Here is an 18830-nt window from a genome sequence, read left to right on the forward strand (position 1 = left end):
TTTACACAGATTGTTTGCATAGCAGGGACCTCGTTCTTAGTCCAGCTTCATGCTCTGCACGTCCGAATTTATCATTACAAAGTAGTCTTTCTCTCTGTGGACTTTTAGTGGCCAAAATTTACCCAGAAAGGAAGTCTGTGCCTCCAAGGATGGTTCTCAGAAATGAAGAAGAAACAATACCAAGCCCTTTCATCCCAAGGTTGTGGGAAGAATCTCTCTTTAGTGCACTTAGTCTGTTCCCGCTAACTCCTTGTTAACTGAACCAGTGGACTTGTTTGTTCAGTTTGGTGTTCACAAAGGTGGTGACAGAAGTTTAAAATAATGGACAAGATAGATCTGAAGGGATGGCTCAGTGGTTAGGAGGTCCCCTCCCAGAGGAGCCAAGCTCATTCCCCAGCATCCAGGTCTAGCGACTCACAGCTGCCTCTCATTCCAGTTCCGGCAGGTCTTCTGGTTTCCAAGGGCATTTGCACTCTGGTGGATCTACATATACGGCACACACACACACACACACACACACACACACACACGAACACACACATTCATATGCACACTAACAGACACACACTGGCACATAAGTAAAATATAGCAATTAAAAATGTAGAAAATGTGTGCTCACAATGCACGCACATGTGTAACTACGAACGGGTTCATGTGGCTGTGTTCTTACATCCATGTGAGCGTGCACACACACATACGCACACATACACTTGTGCACACACACATACACACATTTACACACAGAGAACTGTCCTTTCATAAAAAGCATCAAAAAGACAAAAGTTACCCCATTACTGTTACTGCCCTGTACAGAGGAGGCGACTTGACTTTACTCTGACCCTGTATTATGCTCTAAGTCTCCGGCTTCTCCCAGAGAGGGGCGTGATGTAATTATTCACAGCAGCCCTGTGACCCAAGTTCATTTGTTGTTGGAGGTAATTATCCCTCCCAGCTGTTTCCCATGGTGTAACAAGACGACCTGTGACAATCGCCCATTCTGTTTATGATGAAGCTAATTAGGACGAATTAAACAGATATGAGCTTACAATACAACTAATTACAAGTAATTAAGGGACATGAGCTTTGGAGTATGCACAGAATAACCTCCCCAGAAACCGGAATCTAGTTGCCTCAGACTCAATGAATGCGTTCATAAAAGAAGCCAGGCTAGAGCCAAGAAATCGGCCGTGAAAATTCTTTTTAATGATCCATCATCAGCTTTCAGAATACATTGTGGGACGTTGCTCAGTATTTTAATTCATAAAGTATGTAAGGGGATGGATTTCCCCAGGCAAGGTAGAACCAATCACTGAATCAAGATGTTACAGAGTAGACTATATTTTGGAAACGTTAAAAATGTCTTTGAAGTCACATGAAGAATGACGTGATTCTCCACTTGACCCAAATTCATCCAAAGTCTCCTTTTCCACCTCCAGAGGTATAACGATTTCACCCCTGTAGCCACTGAAGGGAAGGACAGACAGACAGTCAGACAAACAGACAACTGATCTCTGGACTCGGGCCCTTCGACTGGCTGGTCTGGGACAGAGAATCACTTTTCTTGTGCTCAAAGCAGTCCGTCTCTGGGTTGTGTCAATGAGGAAGTTAGGAGGTGGGAGCACAGTCACTGGTTTTGTTTTTTGTTTTTTTGTAAAATTTCATGTTGTTGTTATTGTCATTATTGTTATTTTGTTTTCCTAAGACAATCTCTCTCTCTCTCTATTAGTCCTAGCTGCCTAGGAACTTGTTATATAGATCAGGCTGGTCTTGAACCCACAGAGTTCTACCTACCTCTGTCTCCAGAGTGCTGGGATTAAAGATGTGCGCCACCCACCACGCCTATCTCATTGTTACTTTCCGATTCGGAGTGATTGGGACTGAATTGATGTTGGGAGCTACTCCATCTGGGCTTTTGAAAATGCTGGTCAGAGGACTGGTGATTCCTCAGTCTGTGAACTGATCAGTGGGCATGAGGAACTGAGCTCAAGCTCCAGAGCCTTTGCGAAGAGGCCACGAAAGGTGGAATCGGTTTTCGATCGTACAGCTGGGGAGATAGAGACAGGCAGGTCGTCGGAGCTCAGTGGCCATCCCTCTGAGCTTACTGGGCGAGTTCCAGGCTAGTGAGAGATTCCGTCTCAAAACAAACAATGTGCATGGTGCCAGAGGAACATCTGAGGTCTACTTCAGGCCTTCAGAGGCGTGCACGCACCAATGTGTATATGTGTACACTCAAACACTCACACTTGTGGGCACGCATGCATGCAAGGACCATGCTTGTACTAAGCATGCACGCACCACGCACATGAATGCACGCATGCACCACTCATGCACGAACATCAGGTGGCTGTCACCAGAGGGCAGTGAGAGCCCAGATAAATATCTGTCAAAACAGAGAAGGGGAAATGGATTTAGTGAGATTACAAAATAGGTTTTGGCAAACTGAGGACGTGTTGTGTTGAATACCTCTGCAGTGATTCGAATATGCTTGGTCCAGGGAGTGGTGGCAATGGAGTGGGTGTGGCCTTGTTGGAGTAGGTGTGGCCTTGTTGGAGTGGGTGTGGCCATGTTGGAGTAGGTGTATCACTGTGGGTGTGGGCTTTAAGACCCTTTTCCTAGCTGCCCGGAAGTCAGTCTTCTGTTTGTCTTTGGAACCAGTTGTAGAACTCTCAGCTCTTCCCACATCATGCCTGCCTACACTTTGCCATGCTCCTGCCTCGATGATATTAGACTGAACCTCTAAACCTGGAAGGCAGCTCCAATTAAATGTTGTCTTTATAAGAGTTGCCTTGGTCACGGTGTCTGCTCAGAGCAGTAAGACCCTCCCTAAGACAATGCTTTGCACAGTGCTTCAAAGCCCACTGACATCATCAAGGGTTCCAACCAGAGCCCTGGCAGCTCTGTCTTTGTGCAGCTGTCTGCAGTTTTCACCTGACAAGGCTCTTAGGCTATAACTGTGGACGTCACAACTCCTGCCTTGAACTTTGGTGCTTGCAAGGTTGCATTTGGCACAGGGGAGTTAGTGCCCCACGGGGGCAATTCATGGCACATTGTGCAAGAAGCCAACAGACAATTCCAGCTTTCCTTCTCCCCGGGGAGTCCTGAGGCACAGGTGAGGCTGATGGAGTTCCTGGTGGTCAGCTGTGCAGTCTCTTGCTCTTGATCCTGGGACTCCATTATTAATCCCACCACTTCAGAGTGACGATCTGGCTGGACTGTTGGGGTAAGCCAGGCGGAGGCCTTTGGATGTGCTTGTAATGGAGTATTCGAGACTGGGCCCAGCTGTCTTTCAGTACCCCTTGGAGAATGCTGGCAGAACCTCCCTTGGCTTTATGGATGGAATGTAAAATCTTCCTCATAGGCTCATGGATTTGAACACTTGGTCCCCAGAGTGTGGCACTGTTTAAACTGTAGGGGCTGGGGCTTCCCTGGAGGAAGTGGGCTTCTGGAGGCTGGCCTGACTGGCTCTGGGCCAGGCAGTGGCTCTGGGCTCCAGCTGCTGCGGAACAAGCATTTTAGGCTGCTGTTTCTTCCCTGCTGTGCTGGCTGGTTTTGTGTGTCAACTTGACAGGAGCTGGAGTTTTCACAGAAAAGGAGCCTCAGTTGTGGAAATGCCTCCATGAGACCCAACTTTAAGGCATTTTCTCAATTAGCAATCCAGCGGGGAGGACCCAGACCATGGTGGGTGGTGCCATCCCTGGGCTGGTAGTCTTGGGTTCTATAAGAGAACGAGCTGTGCAAGCCAGGGGAAGCAAGTCAGTAAGTACCACCCCTCCATGGCTTCTGCATCAGCTCCTGCTTCCTGACCTGCTTGAGTTCCAGTCCTGACTTCCTTTGGTGATGAACAGCAACGTGCAACCTACTTGCTTCTTGGTCATGTTTGTGCAGGAATAGAAACCCTAAGATATCTGCCAAAATGAAGGGTTCCTTCTGAAACTATGAGCCAAAACAAATCCTCCTTCCTTAAATTGCTTCTTTAAAGACTTATTTATTTACTTATATATGAATGCTCTATCTGTATTATATACAACTGAACACCAGAAGAGGGCATCAGATCCCATTATAGATGGTTGTGAGCCACCATGTGGTTGCTGGGATTTGAACTCAAGACCTCTGGAAGAGCAGTCAGTGCTCTTAACCTCTGACCCATCTCTCCAGCCCCAGACAGTTCTCTCAATGGTTGAGCCATCCCCCTTACCCACTCCCCCATGTTGCTTCTCACCAGTGTATTTGGTCTCAGTCACTGATGAGAAAGTAGCCAAGACCCTTGAGGTACCACAGTTTGTGGTGCTTAAATCCCTCATGCCAAATGGCACATTTTATGAAACTTTTTTTTGATAATTATATGTTGTGGTGATTTAAATAGGATTGGTTCCCACAGACTCATGTGTTTGAATGCTTGGCCCAAAGGGAGTGGTACTATTAGGAGGTGTGGCCTTGTGGGAGTAGATGTGGCTTTGTTGGAGGAAGTGCATCACTATGGGGGCGGGCTCTGAGGTCTCAGATGCTCAAGCCAGGCTTGGCGAGGCTGTCTCTTCCTGCTGCCTGTGGATTCAGGTATAGAACTCCCAGTTTCTTCTCCAGCACCTTGTCTGTCAGCATTCTGCCATATTTCTGTCATGACAATAATGAATAAAACCTCTGAATTGTAGGCCAGTCTCAGTGAAAAGTTTTGCTTTATAAGAGTTTCTGTGGGGTGACTGGATGGAACTTCCGTGATGGTTGCTAAGACACCGTGATGGTTGCTAAGACACTCTTGCTCGGTTCTTGACAACCCTGGCAGGGGTGCGCTGGCAGCGGCCTCAGACCCGGCCCCCGAGGGAGCAGTACCCCTTGGGGAAAAGACATTTTCTGCTCCAGCCAAGTTGGCAAGGCCTGTTTCGGACGCTGTGACTGCTGGGCTCAGCACCTCCTGAAAGCCCTGCTCTCCTCCTGAGGGCACGCCGGGAGGATCATGGGAGAGACTGAAGGGAAGAAAGAGGAGGCTGACTATAAGCGGCTGCAGACCTTCCCCCTGGTCAAGCACTCGGACATGCCGGAGGAGATGCGAATGGAGACCATGGAGCTTTGTGTCACAGCCTGTGAGAAATTCTCCAACAACAACGAGAGTGCGGCAAAGATGATCAAGGAGACGATGGACAAGAAGTTCGGCTCCTGCTGGCATGTGGTCATCGGCGAAGGTTTTGGGTTTGAGATCACCCACGAGGTGAAGAACCTCCTGTACCTGTTCTTCGGGGGAACCCTGGCCGTGTGCGTGTGGAAGTGCTCCTGACCGCCCCCCACCAAATCCCCGCAGCTCTCCTGCCTGTCCTCTGGGCTGGGGGGGCTCCCCAGGCTCCCCTTGGCAGAGCCTGACTCTTGTGAGGAGAGTCGAGTCTTTTCTTTTGTCCTTGTGTACCGGTTTCCTGAGCCACTGACTCTCCTTGAAGTGGACAGGCTCCACCTTCCATCCCAGCAGCCCTGAAGTCCTTCTGCCCCAGAAAGTGTCTATAGCCCTTGTTGTTAGTGGCCGTGTGGAGTGAGCTGAAGATGAAGTTACCCTCATGACTCCTCTCATAAGACACAGGGCAACTCTCTCCTTGGAGAAGGAGTTCCCTTTCCTCCCCCCCCCCCCAGCTTGATCTGGGGCCCATCCGTCCACCACATCTTACCGGACCAGCAGTTCACAGCCCTGGCTTTGGCACGAGAATCACCCAATCTCCCTGTCCCCTTCTCCCAGCCCGGGCCACAGGAACCTTTCACACCACCTCCACCAGATCAGCAGCATGGCTGTGGTGTAGAGCGACTTCTCAAAAGTGTTGTTGAGCTCCTGTGAGACACCTGGGCCAGCAGGGAAACCTGGTCTGCCAGGGACTTCATCAGGGACCGCGTGCAATTTGGACTTCTTACTTTGCTGGCTTTTCTAGATTCTTTTTGAGTGCGGGAAGAAGGATTTTAGTAGAAGGGTGAAATCATATTTTACACAGCGGTCTTATTTATATAAACGCGTTGGTTTTTTACAATTAAAATGGCCAAAAACTTAAAGAAAAAAGTGTCTGTGGTAATGGCGTTTCTTCGTAACAACAAAACATATGCCCTTGTGTGTCTCTGTGGGTTTGTGTGTGTGAGGGCAGTACTGGTGAAAACAAGATGTATTGGAATCTTTGGATCTAGAGTTACAGGTGATTGTGAATCAACCAACATGAGCGCTGGAAGCCAAACCTGGGCCCTCTCTGCAAGTGCTCTTAACCACTGAGTGCTCCTCTTCCCCCCTCCCCCACCCCCTCCCCCACCTCCTCCTCTTCTAGAGGAAAAAACAGATGTATTTTACTTTTTGAATAGTTTTCCTTTTTTTTTTTTTTTTTCCGGAGCTGAGGACCGAACCCAGGGCCTTGTGCTTGCTAGGCAAGTGCTCTATCACTGAGCTAAATCCCCAGCTGTATTTTACTTTTTAAAACTTCTTTTTATTACCTGAGACCGAACCCAGGGTCTTGGCTTGCTAGGCAAGTGTTTGCCTCTGAGAGAAGTTGCCAACCCCAAGAGGTTTATTTCAGCTTGTGGTTCTGTAACTCTGAGAACACGACATATGTCCCTCTGGCTTTTCATGAGGGACTTAACACGGCTCCATGCATGTCAGGAGAGAAAAAGTGAAGGCAGATGAATTTGGAAGGACCAATGTGTTAAAGATAAGACACCGCCTGCTTCAGGATGAGCAGGATTCTCAAGGATGAATTAATTCCCTGAGGAACCAATTCAGTCTTAAAAGAAGGTCACACCTCTTTTAAAAGGCCCTGTATCTCAACATGCCTCATAGGGGTATTAAAAGCCAGTGTGAGCCTTGGTGGGACCAGGCATATCTAAACCACAGGAGGCATGTGAGACTTGGTACATTGGAGGCTGGAGGGCTCAGAAAGAGGAATAGAAAATCTTGGCTTAGAGGCCGTCTGATTTATTCAGATTGAACTGATCAGAGGCACTGGTCGCTCGAGCTTTCTTGAGATTAGAACCTGGGTTTTTCAGTTCCTGCTTTCAGTTTCTGAGCGTTGCAAAGATGGCTTTTCAGTTGCTTTTGTTTCTCTTGGGAGACCAGACTGAGTTCATGGCTTATTGCTGCGTGACAAATGAGTCTGCAGCTTAAAAACTGGAAGTAACAAACATCCACGAGATGCGTTTCTGAGGACCGGGAACTCAGCAGTGGTCTGGGAGACTGGATCACACAGGCGCTGCCCGGGCAAGGTGGCTTTTTATATAAGAGGAACCCAGCAACATTTCCTGAACTTCTATGACTTACTGTTTTTTTTTTTCTTTCAAACATTTTTGATATATTATTTATTTTTTGTGTACGTATGTGTGTGTGTAGGGGTAATGTAATGTATCCCTGTGTGTTCCTGTAGAGATCGGAGAAGGTAGTGTGTGGGAGTCCGTTCTCTCCTTCCACCACAATGGGTCCTAAGGGTTGAACTCAAGTCATAGCCTTGGCAGCCAGCAAGGACCTTCACCTGACTGAGAGAGCTTGCTGGTCCATTTTCCTTACTTTTAATTTGTACCAGCTACACCATTTCATTAATCATGCAAAGTTAATAGTTACATTTTGTTGTTATTTACAGTAAATGGTCTAGTCTAAAACCAAGGTGTTGGCCCAATAATAAAAGCATTCAAAAAGAAAACACTGACTGGCAAGGTGGCTCAGTGGCCAGGTCCCCCATGCCTGGGGAACCTGAGATTTCTGGGCCCCATAGGGTGGCAGGAGATAAACCATCCACATTCTGCACTGTGCAGGACATGCCCATGCACACATACTGAAAGGTAATAAAGTAAGTAAATGTGAAAATTAAAAAGCCCCAAGGACAAAAGGCAATTGGAATCTTTCCTCCAAAGAGGATTGCTAGAAGCACATCATACTTTAGTTGGCGGTTGTTTGTGCAATGACTTCTTGTATAATAGCTCATTTTTACCCTGGTATTGTGAACTGACTTCCTTTTCCTGTGTTATATATAAAAAAGATCTCCTCCTCCTCTCCTTCTTCCTCTTCCTCCTCCCCCACCCTCCTCCTCTTCCTTTTTCCTCTTCTCCTTTTCCTTTTTGGTGTTTCAAGACAGGGTTTCTTTGAGCAACCCTGGGTGTCTTAGAAGTTGTTCTGTAGACCAGGCTGGCCTCGAACTTAAGAGATCTGTGGAATGAAAGGCATGTGCCACCACTCCCTGATAGAACCTTCTGGTTCCTTTTTTTTTTTTTTTAATTTATTATATGTAAGTACACTGTAGCTGTCTTCAGACACACCAGAAGAGGGCATCGGATTCTATTACAAATGGTTGTGAGCCACCATGTGGTTACTGGGATTTGAACTCAGGACCTCTGGAAGAGCAGTCGGTGCTCTTAACCACTGAGCCATCTCTCCAGCCCGAACCTTCTGGTTCTTTCCATGTACTGATGAAGTGAAATTCTCTTTCACAGAAACGTGATCTGTTTTAGCCTGGAATAATTTGTTTCCTATCCACCTGCACAGAATCTCCTCAGTCCTTTAGGGCTGGCCCATTCCCCCTCACTCTGGATTCCCTTTGTAGAGTTTTGTTGAGTTTAAGATCTCACAGGACAGGTTGCAAATGGGGTCCCCGGAATTCAAACTTCCGGGTTCTTGCCGGCCACAGGCATCTATTTTGAATTCACATTTGATGGATAGTTTTTAACTTAGGAAGGAATTTTAAGTTTAAAATGCTTCCTTTAGAATTAAAACAAAAATGAAAACCCACAAGCAGCTGATGAGATGACTTAGCAGGGTTACTCAGAGAAACCCTGTCTGGAAACACCAAAAAGGAAAAGGAGGAAAAAAGGAGAAAAAGGAAGAGGAGGAGGGTGGGGGAGGAGAGTGGGGGAAGAGGAGGGAGAGGAGGAGGGAGAGGAGGAGGGAGAGGAGGAGGAGGAGGGAGAGGAGGAGGAAGATGGAGAGGAGGAGGAGGGAGAGGAGGAGGAGGGAGAGGAGGAGAAGGGAGAAGAGGAGGAAGAGGGAGAGGAGGAGGAGGGAGAGGAGGAGGAGGGAGAGGAGGAGGAGGGAGAGAAGGAGGAGGGAGAGGAGGAGGAGGGAGAGGAGGAGGAGGGAGAGGAGGAGGAGGGAGAGGAGGAAGAGGGAGAGGAGGAGGAGGGAGAGGAGGAGGAGGGAGAGGAGGAGGAGGGAGAGGAGGAGGAGGGAGAGGAGGAGGAGGGAGAGGAGGAGGAGGGAGAGGAGGAGGAGGAAGATGGAGAGGAGGAGGAGGGAGAGGAGGAGGAGGGAGAAGAGGAGAAGGGAGGAGAGGAGGAGGAGGGAGAGGAGGAGGAGGGAGAGGAGGAGGAGGGAGAGGAGGAGGAGGGAGAGGAGGAGGAGGGAGAGGAGGAGGAGGAGGAGGAGGGAGAGGAGGAGGAGGGAGAGGAGGAGGAGGGAGAGGATGGGGGAGAGGAGGAGGGAGAGGAGGAGGAGGAGGGAGAGGAGGAAGATGGAGAGGAGGAGGAGGGAGAGGAGGAGGAGGGAGAAGAGGAGAAGGGAGAAGAGGAGGAAGAGGGAGAGGAGGAGGAGGGAGAGGAGGAGGAGGGAGAAGAGGAGAAGGGAGAAGAGGAGGAAGAGGGAGAGGAGGAGGAGGGAGAGGAGGAGGAGGGAGAAGAGGAGAAGGGAGAAGAGGAGGAGGAGGGAGAGGAGGAGGAGGGAGAGGAGGAGGAGGGAGAGGAGGAGGAGGGAGAGGAGGAGGAGGGAGAGGAGGAGGAGGGAGAGGAGGAGGAGGGAGAGGAGGAGGAGGGAGAGGAGGAGGAGGGAGAGGAGGAGGAGGAAGATGGAGAGGAGGAGGAGGGAGAGGAGGAGGAGGGAGAAGAGGAGAAGGGAGGAGAGGAGGAGGAGGGAGAGGAGGAGGAGGGAGAGGGTGGGGGAGAAGGAGGAGGGAGAGGAGGAGGAGGGAGAGGAGGAGGAGGGAGAGGAGGAGGAGGGAGAGGAGGAGGAGGGAGAGGAGGAGGAGGGAGAGGAGGAGGAGGAGGAGGAGGAGGAGGAGGAGGAGACCACAGGCTACTCTTTCAGAGAACCATGGTCTGATTCTTACACACTCGTGGCAGCTCACTGCCATCTGCAAGTCCATCTTAGGGGTTTCCGCACCCTCTTCTGTCCTCTGTGGGCACTGGATACATGAAGGCAAAATACCCACACACATAAAATAAAAATAGATAAATATTTTTAAAAATTTACAACCCCACGAAATATTAATTTGCTTGTCTCCCAACATCTAATAATGCTATGGGAAGTCTGATACTGGTGAGAATTTTTTTCATAGAAACCTGCATAATTCCTTTGATTTTTTTTTTTTTAAAATTTGCAGAGTGTTTGAGTGGTGTGTGTGTGTGTGTGTGTGTGTGTGTATGTGTATGTATGTATGTATGTATGTATGTATGTATGTATAGATAGGACCTTACTATGTAACCCCAGAACATCCATGAACTTACCATGTAGCCCAGGCTGGCATCCAATTTGCCATCTTCCTGCCTCAGCCTCCCCAGTGCTGGGCACACAGATGAGTGTCCCTGTGCCCGGCCCTGATTTTGCAGGTCTTGTCGTGCAGGTGTGGTCTTAGTGGTGCATGCATGGAGCCTCCAAATCTCGTCTTTGCTCTCAGGACTTTCGCTTTTGAATTTTCACTCTGTATCTGGGGAAACAGTCTTGGCTATGTCTTTTAGATCATCACGTGTATTGTTTTTATTAACTTTTAAATTATATTGTGTGTGTGTGTGTGTGTGTGTGTGTGTGTGTGTGTGTGTGTGTGAGTGATGACCTGTGTTTGCAGGTCAGAATTCAACTTGCAGGAGTCAATTCTCTCTTTCATCAGGTTGGTCCAGGGTATCAAACTCATGTTGTCAGGCTTGGCTGCAAGCACCTGTATCCGTGAACCAACTTGATGGTCTCTCAGATACATGTTTTTTTAAGATTTTATTTTTAAATGTATATGTCTGTGTGTGTATGAATGTATGCGTGTATGTTTGTATGTATGTATGCCACATGTGTGAGTGTTGACAGAGACCAGAGGGGGTATCAGATCACCTGGTACTGGAGTTAAAGGTGACTGTGGGTCACCTGCCTAATGTAGGTGCTGGGAACTGAACTCAGGTCCTCTGTTAGAGCAGTCAGTGCTGTTAACCACTCGAGCCATCTCTCCAGACCTTAAGTATATTTGTTTGCTTGCTTTTGCTCTTTTGAGACAAGGTTTCTCTGAGAAGTCCTGGCTATCCTGGAATTCACTCTTGTAGACCAGGCTGGTCTTGAACCCAGAGATCTGCCTGCTTCTGCCTCCCAAGTGCCTTCTGAGTTCACCACTAGTTACTACATTCAGTTTCAAGTATATTCTCTACATATTTTTTTCTCTTTTTTCTTTTTTTCGGAGCTGGGGACCGAACCCAGGGTCTTGTGCTTGCTAGGCAAGCGCCCTACCGCTGAGCTAAATCCCCAACTCCTCAAGTATATTCTCAACAGAGCAGATTGACTTTAATTCCTTTGCTGGGATTCTGTTCTCTAATCATTACCTTTTCAGAGAAGCCCCTGAGTGTGTGTGCATGAGTGTGTCCATGTTTATGCATTGGAGTGTACGATCGCCTGGATCTGTTTCCTCTGCTCTCTCTGGATATCCACGAGCTTTAAAACAAAACCTTCTGTTCCTTACTACTTCTGCGATTCCTCACTGCTTCTGTCTCTGAGTTTATCGTCGGCTCATTCTGATCTTTGGTTTTCCTCTTTTCAGTCTTTGTCTGTTTCCAGCTACAGCACACACTCCCTGGCCCTAATCTCTTACTGCACCTAGATAGCAGCTTTTTAGACAGCTCTCTGCATCCTCCGGGGAGCGGATGGCTGCGTGGCACTGCCCTGAACTCTGAATGTCACAGAGAAGACCTATGACCATCTGTACTACGGGTTATGTTAGCTGAGGTTCCTTGTTAGGAGTTGGGGTTGGTCTGTGTCCATGGTAAGCATAAATGTTAGTTTCCATTCATGAGGAATAACAACACCTCACCAGTCATGCGTCTATCGATGTAGACTCGACTTATTCCTTCCGCCCTACCCCAAACAACTCAGAAAGGTAGGTCCTGCTCTTCCAGTTTACAAAGGAAGATCATCGCCAAGTCAGGAGGAGCCTTGTAAAGTTACCCAGTCAGGATATTCCAACATACTATCTGAAGCTAACACTTTTTTTGGGGGGGGGGAGCTTTCCAAGCCATTCATTCCGAAGGCCTTTCCTCTCCGCCTAGACAATAGACGAAGAACTATTGCCACATTTCAAAGAGCATCGGTTCTTCAAAAATGTCTTCTCAGCTATGCAAACAGTATTTGCAAAAGCAGAATCATCCCTCATGCCCGATACTATTTTAAGAGACGAGGACCTGTTGTTTATTGAGAGAAAAGCTGGTGCAGAATTTTGAGGGACTCTGTTGGAAATAGACGGATTCGTAAATTGTAGGCAGAGGAAGGAGTCTTGTCTTAAAAAAAAAAGATTGAATTTTGCCTATCTTAAGGGAAAACAATCTGTACTTGATTAATAGAGTGCATGATGTTTCACTGACAGTAAAACTTAAGTGACTTGGGTAGCAAAGGATATCTTTTAAATTCTGCGAGAGCGGGAGTGGCGGTTGTAGCTCGGTTGGTAGATTGCTTGCTGAGCATGCGCAAAGCCCTGGGTTCTACCCCAGCGCCACATAAGCAAGCGTTGTGGTGAAGCCAGTCATCCAAACACTTGAACACTTTGGAGGTGAAGGCAGGAGGATTAGAAATTCAGGGCCACTCTTGGAAGCTATCCCACAACACACGAGCCCTTGTCTCAAAGAGAAAACAGTAAAATTGCATGTGAGTTAATTATTTACTACAATGTCGGGGTCAAGGGACAGAGTTCTAGGAATCATGAAACTCAGGTGTATTGGAGAATTGAGGAACGTGAATATTAGCTGGCATTTGAGACAGACACCTAGCATTGTGTAAAAAGCAAAACCAACCAAACGAGCAAAAGCAAAAATGCGCTGTAGAAATAAGGGGAGAAGTGATAACACAGGCGTTAGATGGATTGTCTTGTTCCTTCCACAGTCCGTGGAAGTTTCCGTCTGAGCATCTGAGGTCCGCACTCTCGAACCCGCAGAAGCTTCACTCTGAAGATTTGACTTTGCTCTTCCTTTTTCTGTGTTCCCTAATCCATTCCTTCCGTATACGCCCTTCTCTGAAGCGTTTACTAAATTTGGTTCGCGCGCCCCCTACTGGCAGACTTGATTATTATTTTCAACTGCGTTTGGTGATTTTCAGCATTGCCCAAACTAAGTACCAAAAAAACTTTCTTTCATTTGACACGCTGTTCAGTCAGCCAGAGGCTGGAAAAGAAAAGATTTCCACTAACAAGCTACTCAACTTGCAAAAAAAGCCCCCCAAACAAACAAACAAACCAAAACCCCAAACCAAAAAACAAACAAAAAAAACTTCCCCAAGACGACGATTTCCCGTATATGGGTTTGCTTGGTAATTGATAACAACGCAATGAGGACAAATTAAAATGCACACCCAGCAAAGCTGTTTTTTTTTATTATTTTATTTAATTAACTGCTCTGTCTCCTTGAATAAATGACCTCTCTTACTGCTTTCAAGATTTTTTGTTCGTTTGTTTAAGGTGCTTGGTGCAAATTTTAAAATAGACTAAAAAAAAAAAACCCAAATATGTTAAAATTTATTTCACAGCCTCCTCCTAGCCGGTCCTCAGATGTTAGCCTGTAGACGCACATGACAATGACTAAGACATCATTATCGGTGTAGGGGAGCCGGGAGGAAGTGGTTTCTCCATTTTTCTCCACACCGTTTGAGTAGGTCACGAGTTGGTGTGTGGACACCCATTCTCCTTTTGCGCCTGTCCTGGCAGAAACGAAGGCAATCTGAAGAAACACTTGGGAGCGCCCCCCCCCCCCCCTTTTGGCTACCAGATTATTGAATCAATGCTCTCCAAGAAACTGGAATTTCCCCAGAAGTCTCATCTGTGAAAAGGTAAGAGGGGCTGCCAGCCCTGTGCCTCTCAGAGGAGGGTTTGTCTTCCTGAAAGAGATTTAACACAGTTTTTTAAAAATTTCCTTTTGATGATGATTTCTTTTTTTTTTTTTTAATTTTTCATGTGCTTTGATTGCATTTGTGTTTGAGTGTATCAGATCCCCTGGATCTGGAGTAATAGACAATTGTGAGCTGCCATGTGGTTGCTGGGAATTGAACCAGGAACCTCTGGAAGAGCAGCCAGTGCTTATAACCTCTGAGCTATCTCTGCAGCCCCAAGATTTAACTCGGTTTGAGAGCTCATCAGACCACTTCTCGGGAGAGACTGGATCTGAGCTGACAGTGTCCTGGACCATGCCTTGACTAGTATTGCTTACCTCCAGCCCCTAATTTAAACAAACCTGGCTAGGACCTGTTTATTGCTGTCGCTTTTACAGTCAGAAGTGGGAATTGCTTGATTCTTTGTCCCGCTCTGTGCCATTTGAACTAAGGGGACTGTTACCATCAGGGGTGAGTATCAGGCGCTGGGGAAGTGGCTTAGGCAGCAAGCATGGTGACCTGAGTTTGACCTCTAGAAGCAATACACCCCCCCCCCGAGATTGGTATTTTCCTGGGAATCTCATGATGGATGCTTGTAATGTCAGTGGGGATAGCAAAACACCAGATGAGCTTTAGGCTAGTAAGAAACCCTGTGTAAAACACAAACATGGCTCCTGATGAGTGAGTGACGTTGGAGGTTGTCCTCTGGACTCTATATGAACATCTATACACACGTACAAACACCCTACCATGAGCACACACATGCACATATACACATACACTCACATGCACTGGTGCACACACATGCATATGCATACACGTACATGCATGCACAAGCAGGCTCTGAAACACATGTGTGCATGCACATGTGAACACGTGCACACACATGTACACACTCTGGAACTCACATACATACATACACACATACACTCACATGAACTCATGTGCACACATGCACGCACCCACATGCAAGCCATGAAACACATGTGTGCATGCACATGTGAAAACATGCACACACACATGCACAAGCACACAGGCAGTCGAACACACACAGCCACACACATTCCCACATAGAACGGATATCAGATGTCATGGTCTCCATCATTTTTCCCATTTCCAAGGAATGTGGTTTCTTATTTGAATTTCATTTTTCTGCATAATAAAATACATTAAGTAAAGAAAGATCACATACCACATGCTTTCACCTCAGAATGCAAATGACCATAAGGCATGTTCCATAAAAATGAATACAGCAGCAGATCCTACTTCAGAATTATGTTTTTCTTCTTCTTTCATTTTTTTTATTGCAAAATTAAAACTTTCGCTACAGTGAAATCAAGAAGCAAACAATCGAATCCAAATGGGGCTGGGGAGATGATTAAGCAGTGAAAAATGCTTTGCTGTCCCTTCAGAGGAACCAAGCGCAGTTCCCAGCACTCACACTCAACACCTCATAAGAGTCAGTAACTCAGGCTCCAGCGGATCTGAAGCCCTCGTCTGGCCTCTTCAGAGGCCACTGTACACATGGGGCAGTCCCTTATACAAACACATACACACATATGAAAGATAAAATAAATCTAAAAGAACCCCTAAACCTCAAGGGAGTTGGAAGTTGACTCAGGAATTAAGAACGTTTGTTGCTCTTGCAGAGGACGTTGGTTCAGTTCCCAGCTCCCACACGCTGGCTTGCTTGTGTGCATAAAATTAATAATTCTAAACAACAAAAAAAAAACCCCAACACAAAACAAGACAAACAAGACAAAAGCAAAATAAAACTCAAAAGATAATTAACAATAAAACTTTATCCCCTTCTCCACTTTAGGGTCAAAAATAAACGTAAGAACTGGTTCATAGTCTGACTCCTGTGTGATATTAAAGTGTGTTGATGACAGACACAAAAAGACCGTGGTCCAGAGAAAGATCTTTTTATGTAGGAGCAATCCTGTTAGAGCAGTGGTTATCAACCTGTGGGCTCTGACCCCTCTCAGGATCAACCCCTTCCCAGGGGTCTGATGTCAGATATCCTGCAAATCAGATATTTACATTCCAATTTATAACAGCAGCAAAATTACAGTTATGAAGTAGCCATGAAAATAACTTTTATGGTTGGGGGGGTCACCACAGCATGAGGAAATATATTAAAGGTCACAGCATCAGGAAGGCTGAGAACCACTGTGTTAGAGGATGGGATACAACTTTGTGCTCACACAATAACCTTCTGTCCTGGCTGGTCTTGTGTGTCAACTTAATGCAAGCTAGAGTCATCAGAGAGGATGGAGCCTCCGTTGAGGAAATGCCTCCATGAGATCCAGCTGTAAGGCACGTTCTTTATTATTGGTCAATGAGGGAGGGCCCAGCACATAGTGGATGGTGCCATTCCTGGGCTGGTGTTTCTGGGTTCCATCAAAAAGCAGGTTGAGCAAGCCAGTAAGTAACATCTCTCCATGGCCTCTGCATCAGCTCCTGCTTCCTGCCCTGCTTGAGTTCCAGTCCTGACTTCCTTTGGTGATGAACAGCAATGTGGAAGTGTAAGCTGAATAAACCCTTTCCTCCCCAACTTGCTTCTTGGTCGTGATGTTCTGTGCAAGAATAGAAACCCTGACTAAGACACTGAGGCCCAGATTTTGTGCTTAAAAGCTCAATCACACTGCGTAGTCACTAGCTAGCTATTAAAGACTTCCTATTGGCTTAAAACCCACCGAGTAGTCTTCTCTAGTGGATACCTTAGAACGCTTAGTAACCAACTCTTTTTCCAATAGAAAGACAGATAAAATTTGTTACATAATCATTAGCCAAATGAAAAATATCCAATTCTATTCATTTAGCATTTAAAAAATGATATGTTTATTTTTATGTTGTGGGGGTTTAAGTAGGTATTGCCCGCCCCAACCCCCGTTCATGTGTTTGAATGCTTGACCCATGGGGAGTGGCACTATTAGGAGGTGTGTCCTTATTGAAGTGGGTGTGGCCTTGGTGGAGGAAGTGTGTCACTGTGGGGCGGGCTTTGAAGACTCCTATGCTCAAGCTCCGCCCAGTGTGGAATCCAGTCAAGATGTGGAACTCTCGGCTCCTCCAGCACCAGGGCTGCCTGCACATTGCCATGCTTGCTGATGGTTGTGGACTAAACCTCTGAACCTGTAAGGCAGCCTTGATTAAATGTTTTGTTTAGAAGAGTTGCCGTGATCATGGTGTCTCTTCACAGCAATGGAACCCTAACTAAGACAGAAAGAAGCGTGTAAGTGTTTGCCCACATGTGTGTCTGTACACCATGTCCATGCATGGTGACTGAGGAGGGCAGAAATGGGTATTGGGTTCCCTGGAACTGGAGTTACAGATGCTTGTGCATCTGTGTGGGTGACAGGAACTGAACTGTGGATCTTCTGCAAGAGCTACAAGTGATTTTAACTCCCGAGCCATCTCTCCTACTCCCAAGTCCAGGTTTTAAAGTCAGAGACTTTGAGTAAGTTTATCACTGAATGAAAGAAAAAATGTGATCAGTTGTAGTAATAGTTCCGATCCTAAAGGAAATTTGGCGCCACAGAAGACATGAGGCAGTGTCTGTTGACGTTCTATGTTGTCACGGTTGCTTTGGGAATAATCTTGTTTGTATCTAGGGAGTGGAGCGGATATTCTAAATAAACGTTCTAAGATGTAAATGCCTCCCATAACAAAGAATCGTTCAGCCCAAATGTCAGAAATACTGCTGAGACCGAGGAGCTCTGATCAGGACAGTGAGAGGAGATTCCGGTGTGTGTGTGTGTGTGTGTGTGTGTGTGTGTGTGTGTGGTGGGGGAGCATTGATGCAATCCTAACCCGTGTGACTTGCTCCCCATCAGCAGCTGAAGATTCAACTTTCACCAGCTAAAGCCTGACCTGCGAAGGTCACTTCGGATCCCAGTTGACTCGCCTGAAGAAATTAGAAAAAATTGACCTCATGGGTGCCGTAACTGATGGATACCCATCCTGCACCATGAACATTTCCTAGGACTTAAGCTTTGGAAGCATGAAAGTGTGGAGAAGAGCTGAGCCTAGAGGTGGTGCCTCTCCATGCCTAGGCAGATGTGTATATAGCCTGTGAGTCATGCAACCGTCATGGGCCTGGGATGAATGGTTCATTGTGTCTCTGCAGAGTCTTGACTATTTATTGTTCTACACAAGCCTTAGCCAAGAGCTCTGATCTCAGACTTTTCCCTCAAATGACAAATGTCACACACACGCGCGCGCGCACAACACACACACACACACACACACACACACACACCTCATTCAGCAAGCCCTGTGCATTCACACTCCTCCCCGGCAACAGAACCAGATTCAGAGACTCCAATTGCCTCTTAGCTATTTCTTTCAAATACTGTCCTCTTTAGCCCGGTAAAATCAAAGTTCCAGTTAATACCTGTCATTAAGAAGCAGGCAGCTTAACTAACTAGGATTTTAACCCAAAATTCCTGTGTGGAGCCCACGTACAAAGAATATTAGTATCCTGAAAGACTTAATAGAGCATTAATTCTTTCTACTCTCTTGAAAGCAATTAAACCAAGCCTAAATTAAATCATTTTCCAAACAACTTCTGTTGAAGAGGCAAGCAGTTTTTAATCTCTAACTCTCTGAGCTGTCCTTCTTATCACAGCAGGGGACCTACAGCCCGCAAGCCTCGGCTGCTTCTGGGTTTCTTTGTCTAAGGTTCCAGCTCTTGAGACATCACAAGACTCAACATGGCGCTGGCCCCCTCTTACTTAGAAAACTTTCAGCTCTTAAGCTGATAATCTTAACTTTCTAGTGGATTCTTGCTCAACACATGGTT

At 46.7% G+C, this 18830-nt stretch overlaps 2 pseudogenes; both read left to right on the forward strand.

Moving 5' to 3' along the window:
• Dnal4-ps1 (dynein, axonemal, light chain 4, pseudogene 1) lies at nucleotides 4738–6020 on the forward strand (annotated as a pseudogene).
• Nucleotides 6780–10662, forward strand: LOC147998607 (uncharacterized; annotated as a pseudogene).
• The last annotated feature ends 8168 nt before the right edge of the window (nucleotides 10663–18830 follow it).

This window comes from Rattus norvegicus, chromosome 20 (assembly GCF_021556685.1).
Source record: "Rattus norvegicus strain SHRSP/BbbUtx chromosome 20, alternate assembly SHRSP_T2T, whole genome shotgun sequence".
NCBI classification, from domain to species: domain Eukaryota; kingdom Metazoa; phylum Chordata; class Mammalia; order Rodentia; family Muridae; genus Rattus; species Rattus norvegicus.